This window comes from Peromyscus californicus, unplaced genomic scaffold, assembly GCF_007827085.1.
Source record: "Peromyscus californicus insignis strain IS unplaced genomic scaffold, ASM782708v3 Scaffold_15__1_contigs__length_86483966, whole genome shotgun sequence".
Taxonomy (NCBI): Eukaryota; Metazoa; Chordata; class Mammalia; order Rodentia; family Cricetidae; genus Peromyscus; species Peromyscus californicus.
Genome location: NW_026294447.1, coordinates 49,603,368 through 49,616,172, shown reverse-complemented (window position 1 = coordinate 49,616,172; position 12,805 = coordinate 49,603,368). Strand labels below are relative to the sequence as shown.

Here is a 12,805-nt window from a genome sequence, read left to right as displayed (position 1 = left end):
TGTTGAATTGTATGATCAGTAACAAGCTATAAAATAGCTGGAGTCCCTGGAGGAGGAGGAGGAGGAGGAGGAGGAGGAGGAGGAGGAGGAGGAGGAGGAGGAGGAGGAGGAGGAAGATGACGAGGAGGATGACGAGGAGGAGGAGGAGGAGGAGGAGGAGGAGGAGCAGGAGATAGCTAGATAGGATGTGTGGGCCATTTCTTCAGCCCTTTCTACAAGAAAATAACGTTCTTGCAGCTGGGGAGATGTCTCAGCCAGTAAACTACTTGCCTGAGTCCGATCCCCAGCACCCACGTAAAACGCTGGGCATGGTCACATGTAACATCTAATCCCAGAGTGGGGAGGCTGAGACAAGAGCATCCCTAGGACTTGCTGGCCAGCCATTGGTGAGTCACAGGTCCCAGTGAGGGACACTGTCTCAAAATACTATGTGGACTACCTCTGAGAAACTATATATACCTGAGGTTGACCTGACTACCATGAACACCTGCACATGCATATGCACCCACACACATGTACACACACACACACACACACACACACACACACAGAGGTACATGCACACCTGTGAAAACACTTGTACACACAAATGAAATTAAATTTAAAAAGTAAGAGACACTCCTCGGTCTCCTTAGTCCCGGCTGACCTTCTGGAAGGTGGGGAAAGGGGACCACAGGCAGGAGTCAGTTATCCAGCTGACTCCAGAACTAGGAAATCACATTTCAGGACTGCAAACATCTAATTCTCTGGCCCAGGCTCCCAATGCAAGCAAAGGCTGGGAGAAGGACGGCACAGTGGGGACAGGGCAGAAACCAGGAAGCCTTCTCCCCCCGCTCCCCCCCACCCCCGGCAGTGCCTGCCTGTGCACAAACAGCAGTCCTGGAGACAGCAGGGTGTCCAGACGGATCAGCCCCACCCCACCCCTCAGCTCAAAGTGTCCCAGGCAGAGGCCAAGGGGCTCCTGTGCAAAGTCAGGCTGGGGAAGGGCAGAGTGTAGGAGATGAGCCAGGAGACATGGCAAGGACAGAGTCCAGATTCCGGGGTGTGACTTGCCAAGGTTTCTGGGCTCTGCTTGATGGCCCTTAGAGTTTTCAGAAGATGAATCTTTCCGCAACTGTCTAAGAGTGTCAGAGAGTCATCTTGCCTGAGGGTCCCCAATCCAGCCACTTACAGTAAAAGATTGTTCAACTACCAGAGACCAACCCCAGATTTCTCTACTCCTGTCTGCAAATAGATGCTAGAGTCGGGTAGTCTCTAGAGGGGACACTCCCACTGATGTCCCCTCTGAGAGCAATGGTAAGGCAAGTCTCCTGGAGAGCACTGTCCAGCATCCTCTGGTTGATGAAGGGACTCCTATTCTTCAGCAGATACTAAGAAGTTCCTTGTCACAATGGACTACTCTGTGAGTGACAGCAGCATGCCCTTCCCTCCTCTCTCCATCACCAAATGCACCTGGATTTTATCACAGTCTCCTCTTCATCTCCCTGTTAAATGCTGCATGTATTTGCATTTGTTATTAGTAACTAAAGGGTAGATTAAGAGCAACAGTCATACATGACCAAGAAGACTACATACCAGCTAACTCTGTAGAAAACGTGGGTGCTGAGCAGTCAAGGAGTGGTGTTTGGGAGTCATCTATTTCTTCCTGTATTGTAGTGGGTTGATTTGTGCCTCTTCCCAAAGATACATGCAAGCCTGAGTTCCTGGTACCTGTGAACACGAACTTCTGTGGAAAAAAGGATGCTTGTAGTTACGGTTACATGAAGACTCTTGGAATGAGATTACCGTGGGCCAACCCAGTGGCACTGAAGTTCAGTGGCAACATCTGTGAAGAAAGAGCTGACAAAGACTAGGAGAGACACGGAAGGGGTGGCCTGTGAAGGGGGAGGAGAGGTGGGAGTGAGGCCCTAAGCCAGGACAGCAAGGACAGCCTGGGGCCACCAAAGCCAGAACAGCTCAGAAAGAATGTTCCAGAAGCCTGCAGAGGGTGTGTGGTTCTGCCCTAAGTTAGGACAGCAAGGACAGCCTGGGGTCACCAAAGCCAGAACAGGTCAGAAAGAATGTTCCAGAAGCCTGCAGAGGGTGTGTGGTTCTGCCGACTCTCAGATTTAGAGGTCCTGCCTCAGTCCAGAACATAGAGCTGACACACTTGTGGTGTTTGTGGCATGACATGTGATGCATGGCAGCCCAAAGAAGCTGTTACATGTCCAGAAGGTTTTAAAAATTACTTCGTTACGTTTTTATTTTTTATTTATTTATTTAGTGTGTGTGCATGTGTGTGTGTGTGTGTGTGTGTGTGTGTGTGTGTGTGTGTGTGTGTGTGTACTTGCCACAGCACATGTGTGGAGGTCAGAGGACAACTTTCAGGAGTCGGTTCTCTCCTTCCACCATAGAGGTCCTAGGGATCAAACTCAGGTTTCAGGCTTGGTGGCAGGTATTTTTGCCCTCTGAGTCATCTTGCCAAGCCACCCAAAAGTTTTAAGATTGTCCTTCCTCATCCCTGGTGGGACTGTTATTTCAATCTGTATTTCAGACCTAGATAATCAATCAAAATAACCCTTCCTCATGAACATGATGTGTCCCACCCCGAGTGGGGGCTTCAGGTATGCTAAGCAAGTGCGGTACCCTCCATCCCAGCGATGGTCAAGGGATGGTCACATGACTCCTGGAGTCATTCTGTGTGTGGCCGCAGGGAAATAATATTCCATGTCTTTGAAATTGTTATCTGCAAAGACAATGTAAGCAGGGGATACCTGTGGCCATTTCTATCACCCTATGGAAACAGCTGACCTGAGGAAAAAGCCAGCAGGGAAAGGAAAACCTAGGCTGAAAAGGAAAAGGCAGGTCCTGATACATCCCACACTCTACAAACAGGTATGCCTAGCGACGTGTTTCAGACAGTAATTCAGGCTTAAATCACTGAGACAGCAACTCTGTCATCCCAGAGAGCAGATGCAGCAGTAGCTAAATTTCAAGTCTGATAACAACAGTCTCCTGAAGATGAAGGTGACTAGGAAGCGTGGAGAGTTGTTCCTGGTCAACCGTGCTACAGGCAGAGCAAGGTATAGGCAACCCCTCTGCTAGGCAAAGGAGCCCCAGCAGCCACACCACTGAGGAAAGCCACACTGTCCAACAGCAAGCCTGATGCTTACCGATTAGCTGCCACACAGAGGACCTAACTCACACTTCCAGTCCTAAGTCCTGCTGACCATCGACCCCACAGACCAAAGGCAATGATGCCACGAATGGGGGATCCTGGAGAGAAGAGGCAGCGGGGGGCGTGGTACCCTCTGCTAGCTGACTGTGTAGCTCTGTAAGAAGACTTAAAGCCAAGTGATGCTCTGCTTGAAAGTCAGAAACAGCCAAGTGTGGTGGCTCTTGCCTATAATCCCAGCACTTGGGAGGTGGAGGCAGGAGGTTCAATGTCATCCTCAGCTACAAAGCCAAGTTCCAAGCCACATAGACTGTAGGAGACCCTGTTTCAAAAAAAGAAAAAAAAGAAAAGAAAAAAAAGAAAAGAAAAGAAAGAAAGAAAGAAAACAAAACTGTTGGAAATATGCTATAGGGGTGTCACAATGTGACACATTGGGCTTTTTGACAGTGACAAGGTTCTGAAAAAGTACACGTCATTTCTTTTTCCACTCGAAAAGCAACCTCCACATGTGTGCATGGGCTGCTAAGAGGGAAATGACTCGACTCGTAGAAGTAAGATGAACATCAGATGTGGCACATGGCTATGCTCCCGCACTCAGGAGGCAGAGGATGGAGGATCAACAGTTCAAGGCCACACCTGAGCTGCATAGGGATTCTCCTCTCTCTCTCTCCCTCTCCTTCTCCCTCTCCCTCTCTCTCTCTCTCTCTCTCTCTCTCTCTCTCTCTCTCTCTCTCTCTCTCTCTCTCTCTCACACACACACACACACACACACACACACACAGAGAGAGAGAGAGAGAGAGAGAGAGAGAGAGAGAGAGAGAGAGAGAGGGAGGGAGGGAGGGAGGGAGAGAGAGAGAGAGAGAGAGAGAGAGAGAGAGAGAGAGAGAGAGAGAGAGCACAATGGGTGGAGGGAGGTTCCAAGAGAGATGAGGCAGCCCTGGGCAGGAACACACCTCTCCCTAGCGTAAGAAAGATAAAAGGAGGAAAGGAATTGAGGTGATTGTCAGTGTGGGCCTTGGTACCTTAAATTCCCTACAGCTTCAGTGTTGTTCAGGTATGTCAATGGTCAGGATCTATCCAGTGCCAATGACAATGAGGTTTGAGAAAGGGTTGAGGAAAAAAGAACAATCAGGAGAAGATGGCGATGCCTAGTCACAGGAACTGTCTAGGGACAACTGGAAAGATTTCAGGCAGCCTTGGGGACCAGTCAGTTAATAGTTCAAAGAACCCATGTTAAACCACGTTCCTCCAGCATAGTTAGCACCCCCGGGGCAGGGGCAGGGCAGAGGCATTCCAGATGCGGGGCTCAATCGGATGGGTTTGGATAGGAGGGTAAGTAGACAAAAGTGGGTAGAGGGGCTGCAGGATAGAGAGAAAAGTGACCACCACAGTCATGTGAAGTCCTCGCCTTCATTTAACAGTTATCACTGGTTGGAGTGCTTAGCTGAGTGGCCACGGTCATCCTGTATATGAGACAGATTCTGTCTTCAACAAGGAAAGTGACTAGCTGCAGACGAGGTAATAATAGGAAGAGCTGGGATGAGAAGGATCAGACAGACATGGTTCAAATTCAGCCCCACTATTTTTCTTTCTGAGAGTAACCTTTTTTTCTACAAAATATGAAAAAATTCATGCTTATCAGGGTGAAATGAGAAAACTAACATACGCATCTCTGCAAAACTCTGTTAGGTCTAAGGCTCACAATTCAATCCCTTAACTTACGAGTTTAGTAGGTGACCAGTGTGTAGTCGGCACTCAGTAATACATTTCCTTCATTCTGTGTTAACATTATTCATCAAAGCACATTCTCTGGCCCTGAGCTAAGCTCTCCTGAGATGTTTGTGGTGTTCATTTCCAGTCTTAGTTCTGGACAATAACAAGAACAGAACACTGGTATATTCATCCCTTCACATTGTTTCACTGAGCCAAGTTAAGCTACTTCTTGATGGACTGATTTCAGGTAAGTATGGAGAGTGAACTCTCTCATTTCTGCCCATCCCACTACCAGAAAAGTGAGCTGGGATGCATCAGCTTTCTGTTCCTGTAACAAATACTTGAGGTAAATTCATCCAAAAAGAGGAAAGATTTATTTTGGCTCACAGTTTCAAACGTTTCAGAGGGGTTGCCTTTGGACCTGAGCAGGGGCAGAACATCATGTCTGGAGTATATGACAGAAATAGCACTCACCTCATAGTGGATGGGAAATAAGGATGAGAGGAGTGATAAGCTCCAAATATTCCCTTCAAAGGAATGCCTTAAGTGACCTAACTGCCTCCCATCAGGCCCTACCTCTTCAAGCCTCCATCACCTCCCACTAGCACCACAGGCCCGTTGACCAAGCCTTTGACACATGGACCATTGGGGGACACTTCTATAACCAGAGCACCTTGCTTATTGAACCTTGTAGAGAATCCCTGGTGAGATGTGGAGAAGTTCCCCCCCCCACAACAGAGACAAAGACGGACCCCCAGGCAACAGAAGGATACCCTTTCTTCATCAGCCACCAAAGATCCAAGATCACAAAGGACAGTCTCTCTAGAGACAAGGGAATTAACTAAAAGATGTGGAAAAACAAACATACGTCAAACAGAGCGCAATGCCGCTGTTGCTGGGTACAGAGGGCAAGGCTGAACAACTGTGGACAGCCTGACCAGTTGATGGGAGGTAATCTCACTGGTGCTAGAGGCATTCACCTCAAATACTGGAGCCAAGAGCTACCCCTAGATTTTCTGAAGAAAAACACAGAGATAAAACAGGCCCCCAGCAGGCATGAAGCAGAACCCCTGTGAGATAACAGTTTCAAATTCAATTCTAAGGGACACATCTATGGGGACATGGAACAGTGACCACCAACTGTTCTCAATTTCGATTCTCCCTCTCTTTCCTTTAGAAGGAGGACCTCTACGATTTCTGTAAGCATCTTTAATCGGTACAGCAGGAGTCTACATTTCTCAGACTCTCCTGTGGTGCTCCGAGGAGCTGGCCAGTGGGATATGAGTGAACGGACGGTCCATCCTCTGAATTATATCATTGAGGAGGCTGTCAACCCCTATCCCCTCCCCCTCTTCCTACAGGCAGGAACAGAAGGAAGAGAAAGTGAGTGAACTTTGACTAAGAAGAACAGGGAGCCAGAAAGCAGAAGAAACGTGGGCTCCTGGACGGCTCTGTGGACCAGCATTGCTGCTCTCCCTTGCACTGACCACCTGCTTCTCAACCCTTAGGTGAAAGACAAATCATCTCCTCTGCCCTCTGAGAAAACCCATCTTAAGAACTTTTGGTTACAGCCTAGCCTATGTCTAGCTAATAATGTCTTTCCCCAAAGTACAGATAAAGTTAGAGCTGAACAGTGTTTACTGAAAGCCTACCACGTGCCAGGCATTGTTCTAAACACTTGTCATGCGCTATCTCGTTTAATCCACGCCTATCTCCTAGACCGGGCCTTTGTTCTGTTTTACAGAACAGGAGATGTGCGCCGGGAGATGCCGCACTTCAGCTGATGGCTCACCGTCATTGGACAACCAACCCTGAAGCCTAACCTGTGTGTCCTGGAGTGAGATGGTAGCCTCATTCACTGTGTTTCAGAGCATCTCTTCGTACAGGTCCACGCAGTCAAAAAGACGTGGTTCAGAGCCAGCAAGATGGTTCTGCAGGTAAAGGTACTTGCCAACCAAGCCCTACAGCTTGGTTCAATGCCCAGAACATTCACAAAGATGGAAGGAGAAAACCGACTCCACAAAGTTGTCCTCTGACCTTCACAGGACACTGTGACACATGCATGCACACATACAATGATTTAAATTAAAAAGCTTTTTTTTTTTTTTTTTAAAGAAGACAGGGTTCAATTTTCCAGAGACCCATGACTGGATGCTAACCATTACAAGTCAGTTAGTGTCTCTACAAGTCAGTTTTCTCCAAGAGAGCATGTGAGAAGAACCAAACTATTGGCTTCATGGAAGGATAAAGTGGATTTATGAATGTTGAAGAAAAGCTTTGAAAGCCATAAAGTGAGGCATGAGTGATAAACTGCCTTAAAGCAGGCTGGAAAATCCTTAAAACCCAAATAACAAAATGCACTCTATTTTTTTAAAATGTAAATACCATCTAGCAATTTGGCAGATACCCTAGAAAGGCTGTGAAATCTGTCAAGGAGAGGGGTACATTTGGCTTTGTACATCTGTCATCCTTAACTGAAGAAGGAAGATTTAATCGAAATTAACTGGAAGGGTTCAGACCTATGTACCTAGCGGGTGCTTGCATGTGTACGTGTGTGTGTGTGTGTGTGTGTGGTGTGTGTGTGTGACACACACACACACACCACACACACACACATCCTCAATAGAAAAGAATCCTTATCAGAAAGTCCAAGAACAGCATAAATCCGCCATACCCATGGGAACTTGGCAGGTGCAGAAGCAGGTGTGGCACAAAGAATTCAAAGGTTCCCAACTCAAGGAAGCTGGGGACTTCAGCTGCTCTGCTGACACAGATCTTTCAGATATGCCTGTGACATTCTCCAAATGTCCTTGTTTTCTCACATGTGTACATCACGCCAGGTCAAGAACCACCAGTTGACCTCCTGGAATTCCGTCCCCAAGCCAGAAGGAACAGCTGATGCTTTAAGTTTGTGATCACATGCATCACTATTGAAGGGATGTTCAAGGATGGCGCCTTTGGGACGGGATTGCAGCATATGGGCTCTGACCTCATCAGTGGGCTTTTGGGAAGTGGTGGAAGCTACATAAAATGGGGTCACTTTGGAGGAAGTGGGTATTTGGGAGGGGTGCTCAGGAGGGGCAATCTTGTCTTGTCTCTCTCTTTCTCTCTTTGCTTCCTGGCTGCTGTGAGTTGAGCTGCTTTCCTCTACCACATGCTTCAGCCATGCTGAAAGGTCTCACCTCATCCCGAAAATGGCCACGTCAAAGGACTTTGGTGAATGAAACCCCATAAAGTCCCTTATCTCAAGCATTCTGTCATAACAATGGAAAGCTAACACAAAAATCCCTCACCATAAGTATGTATAAGCCCAGTTTAGCTTTCAGTTAATTCCACCCTGCCTGTCTTTCTGCCTCAGTTTCCCCCGTTCCTCCTAGCAGAGGCTGCTTTCCCTCTGCTTCTCGCTCCTGACTTCAATTCCCCATCCTTTGGCGGGACTTAGCTGCTCTGAAAGTACAATGCTCCTCCCTCCCCTCTGTGTCCATCAACGCTGACATGCTGCTCCCTGCAGATGCAATCTCCACTTGCTCTCCTCCCCAGCACACCGGTGGTTTTTCCATCCATGCTCCTGAAGTTGGGTAGATAGATGATTGTCACCTCTAGGTTAATAACACAGAAAGGAAGAAAGACAGCAGACAGGCACGGACACTCTAGAGGAGAGGCTTCCCAAAGTCACAGGGTTCTGCCTCCTGCACTGGGCTACACACAGGTCTGAAGCATGCTGCCACAGTCACCTGAGCCAAGTCAGCCTTGGCTCCCCCAATGGGGACAGAAGCAAGCCGACTCTGAGTGTGAGTTGGTCTCACCTGCAGCCCTCAGTTCCTCAAAGGCAGACAGGGAGGGACCTCTGAGCCCTGTGGTTATCTGGCCAACAATCTCAGGTCTGTGTTGGACTGGACTGTCCTCCCCTCATGACATCCCTGAAGTCACCGTCATGAGCTGCATTCTCTCCTCCCTAGCAGGCTCTGGCCCCAAGCTGACAGACACCCCAAGTCAATGATTTCAGTTTCTTTTCCTTTGCCCTCACATGCTCTTGGGGTTCTCAACGACAGGAAGATGCCTTGAAAGGCCATCCCAGGAGGGAGGAGAAGCATTTCTACAACTCCTGGTCCCAGGTTTCAGGAGCAGAGACTGGACTTTCCAAGGGGAGGCCCAGATGGATTCCAGCAAAGAAACTGTTAATTGGTTTTGGCCTGCAGTTCCCTAGAGCAGTGTCCTTAAACCCTTGGGCTCCTCGGGCAGGGTGGGGAGGGGTGTGTGGATGTTGCCTAGGGCAGAGAACTATGTTGTGTTCCCTGCTGACTTACTGTTGGTTTGAGACGTCTGGACTAGAGTGACACACAATCCTTCCCTTTGTTTCCTTAGCCTTGCAGAATGAGCTTCCCTCTGAAAGGCATAAAGATCTCTTTTCTTCAGCTCACAGGAGCTTCTGGGGTTGCCTGCTGCCGCCGCCACTGCCACCGGTTTGTTCTGCCCAGCTCAGGCTCGGTCTACATGCCAGGGCCAGCCCCGGGCACCACTGCCTGCTACAGTTTACTCCTGCAGCCAATGCTTGCAAGGCCTGTACTGGGGTGGTGGCTTCCTTGGCAGGATGCCAGCCATGGCTCTTAAAGCCACAGAGTTGCTGGTGGCTGGAAGAACCCTCTAAGGCCAGTTCCCTTTACAGGAGTTTCTTGCCTTCCCTAGGCAGCATTAAGCAAGGACACGGCCACCATCACCTACGAGGATGAAAAATCCTTATGTAGCAGGGTAGCAGCCCCAGAAATTCTCATGCCACAGACCTCAGGGGCACGCACTGCACATTGAGGAGTTTCACAACTACCCTGGTGGTTCCAATATGAGCCAGACTCTGGGACTGCCGTCTGTACTGTCCAAATGTCAGACTGCACTGGGTCATTTGGGGTACAGGTGAGAATGCTGGTCCTGATCTGGGAGTCAGGCTCAGAGCTGCTGGCCCTGGGGCTGTGCTGAGTTGGGGGGTTGGGGGTGGGGGTGAAGCCTGGGTAAGTTGCTTTCTAGCATTCAGTGTGCTCCTCGCTCATCTGAGGCTTAGCTGACATAACAGGAACACAATGCTAGGTCAGTCTCTAGCACTTGGAAAATGCTTGGGAGATACTGGCAGGGCCTGCGATTTGTTTTTGTTGGCTTGTTTTTGTTTTTCTGGATGCCTCCTGCGAGGGAATAACAGGTTCTGCTCTCCCTCCCTTGCTTCAAAGCTATGAGGACTTCCCTTCAGACCCAGCATTAGTCCCAACCACGCAGGTTCTTCAGCAGATGGTCCCAGCCTGCCCTGCGGCTTCACCTTCCCTAGCTCTCTTGAGCCTCATACCCGCCCCAGCACAAACCACGTGCTAAAGCGCATGGCAAATCCTTTTGGTGCCAGGCTTGGCATGTCTCTTCCTGGGTCACTTTTCCAACTCTTTTTCCCCTGTCTGGTTAGCTTCTTCCCCTCCTGGGGGGGGGGGGGGCGGTGGCGATTGGCAAAGGTGTGCCTCACCCTTTGTTACGTTAAGACAGTGAGAAGGCACCATCTGTACTCCCCCACCAAAAAACAGACTCTCACTGGATACTGAATCAGCGGGCACCTGATCTTGGCCTTCTCAGTCTCTAGGACTGTGAGAAACAAATTTCTGCTGTTTACAAGCCACCCAGCTTGTGGTATTTTGTTCTAGCAACCTGAATACACAAAGACAAAGGCATTGTGCTGAGTGAAATGAGCCAGTGAAATGAGAAGGAGTCTATAATGCTACCTGTAATGAGGTACCTGGATCAGGCAAAAGTCACGGGACAAAGTAAACCAGTAGCTAGAAAGGGGTGGATGAGGAAAATGTAGAGTTAGCATTTAATGGGCACAGAGCGTCAGCCGGGGAGGATGAAAGGGTTCTGGAAGTGGCTGGTGGTGATGGTGGTAAAACACGATGGATGTACCTAATGCCACTGACTTGTACATTTGAAGCAGGTAAGCTGTCAACATATGAAAACATTTTATTAGATACCTAAAATTGTAAGAACACTCCTAACCTCTACCCCTCAGGAGAAGACAGTTTGCAAAAAGCAAATATCCAGGGCCTGAGGCATGCCCTTTCCATTTTTCTAGAGGCGTAATGATGAGATTCAGAACCCCAGAAAGCAAAACTGTGTGGTTGACCAGAGATGCAAAGAATGCCGAACATTTGCAGTTGGATTCTTTGGTGGATGCCATGTAGGCAAAAGTGCTAGGAGAGAGAAATAGCTTTACCCTCCGTGTCAGAATATGCTCTGCAAGAGAAGCGACTGCAAAGTCAAAAGAACAGAGAGGGGCAGTCAAGTTTGCCTCGAAGTCGCCCAGAAACAGACAGAAAAGCACTGAAATCTAGTAACAGCTGCACGCTCGCTGTTTAAAGGTCAGGTGTAGAAGGAAGGACTCAATAGATGGGAGAAATAGGAATTCAAGACTTGTTCTTCCCCTCTAAGGTGCTTCTCAACTCAATTAGATAGGAAGCTTCTAGAAGCAACGATCTCCGCCTATCGTGTTCTGGGCTGAAAGTTTGCTTCCCTCCAAATTCCCCTGTTGAAATTTTCACTGATCTTCAATGCAGTGGAATCTGGGGGAAGTACTTAGGGCTAGATGAGATCATGAGGGCGGGGCCCTTCTCTGAGTGTGTTAGTGCCTTTATAAGAGGAAATGCCAGAGAGCTTCCCTTCTCGGCCATATGAACACCATACAAACACCACTACCACCACCACCACCAATCCCAGCCAGCTGCCCACTATATACCTTGGTCTTCCTCTGTCTCCAGGCTTTCCCAACCAGCAGTCCATACCTCCAGTGACAGTGCGACCCTAAGACCAAAGCTGAGGGCAGGGCAGGGCTTCCTGTACCCGCCTGTAAACCTTCCTGCTTTCCCAGTGCCTGGTGGCACCTACCAGCCACTCTCCCCTACATGCTGTGCTCACTTTCCTCTGGGACTTGTAGAATGGCTAAGCAGCCTATCCCCAGTCCCGGGAATATATCAACTCTCGAGTCCCTTCTGATGTTAGAGCCAAGGAGATAATGGTTCCTGCTGGAAAAGGGTCTACCCGACGGGAATATATGTGTTTGTACAAGTGAGCTTGTGTATAAGGGACCCAGAGCTTGCCATTTTCAAAAGTTCACTTCTCAGCCACAAATAATGCCACCGTCACAGTAGCACTTCCTGTTTTTCACAAATTAGTCATAGTAAAAACAGAAGGAGGCAAGAGGCTGGTGGCTACTGAGCCTGGCTGCGGGGGAATGCTGAGTTCTGCCTGGTGGAGGGCGGGCAGAGACCCGAAGAGGCAGGGGGTAGCCAGCTTCCTTCTGCACCCGCTTCTGGTCCAGTGCCTCAGGATCAGCCTGCTTAGTGTATTTCCTGACCGATCTTTGCTCTCTGCTCTCTTTCCACACCTCTCCACACTCTCCGTGCCAGTCATCCCCAAACGGTGTTTCGCTTATATCATTTATTTGCTTAAGATCCTTCAGTGGCCTTTGTACTGACCACAGAGTCAAGTCTGAAGACTCAGCCAGCCCTTCCTCTAGGGACTCTGGCCATGCCTGCACAAACTCGCTTCACAGGACCAAGGCTAGGGTGAACCTCTTACAAAACTTAGGAGGGCGCCAAACAGTTCAGTAACCATAATATGCTAAGTTTTAAAAAGTCAAAGTTCATTAAAATAAAAAAAAAAAACAGCTCCATGGTGACCCAATAACAAAATTTTAACTATGGACAGAGGCGTCTCCACATTGCATGTCTGTTCCCTTCCACGACCCTCCTGGCTGGGCTAGCCTGGACTTCCTTCTCAGATAGTACAAACTCTTCTCACACTGCTCCCGACCCGTGCCTCTGCTCACACAGACCTTTCTATCTCTTTGCTCAATTCATTTCATAAACCTTCTTGCTGTTCTCTCATCTTTGCGTTTCTAGCTCATGTTGTCGTTTG

At 48.8% G+C, this 12,805-nt stretch overlaps 1 protein-coding gene across 6 annotated transcripts in view; it reads right to left on the bottom strand.

Moving 5' to 3' along the window:
• Dglucy (D-glutamate cyclase) overlaps window positions 1–12,805 on the bottom strand; it is a 132,693-nt gene that overhangs the window by 71,776 nt on the left and 48,112 nt on the right. For 3 of the 6 annotated variants that reach the window (XM_052738777.1, XM_052738782.1, XM_052738780.1), the window contains exons 1-2: window positions 9,175–9,796; window positions 1,576–1,726 (exon numbers count right to left, since the gene is read on the bottom strand). The exons of 1 other annotated variant lie outside the window; for it this stretch is intronic. The gene's annotated coding sequence lies outside the window, so the exon portion shown is untranslated. Of the gene's footprint in view, window positions 1–1,575; window positions 1,727–9,174; window positions 9,797–12,805 lie in introns of those variants that run through there. 2 more of the 6 variants (XM_052738781.1, XM_052738779.1) reach the window with 2 other exon arrangements.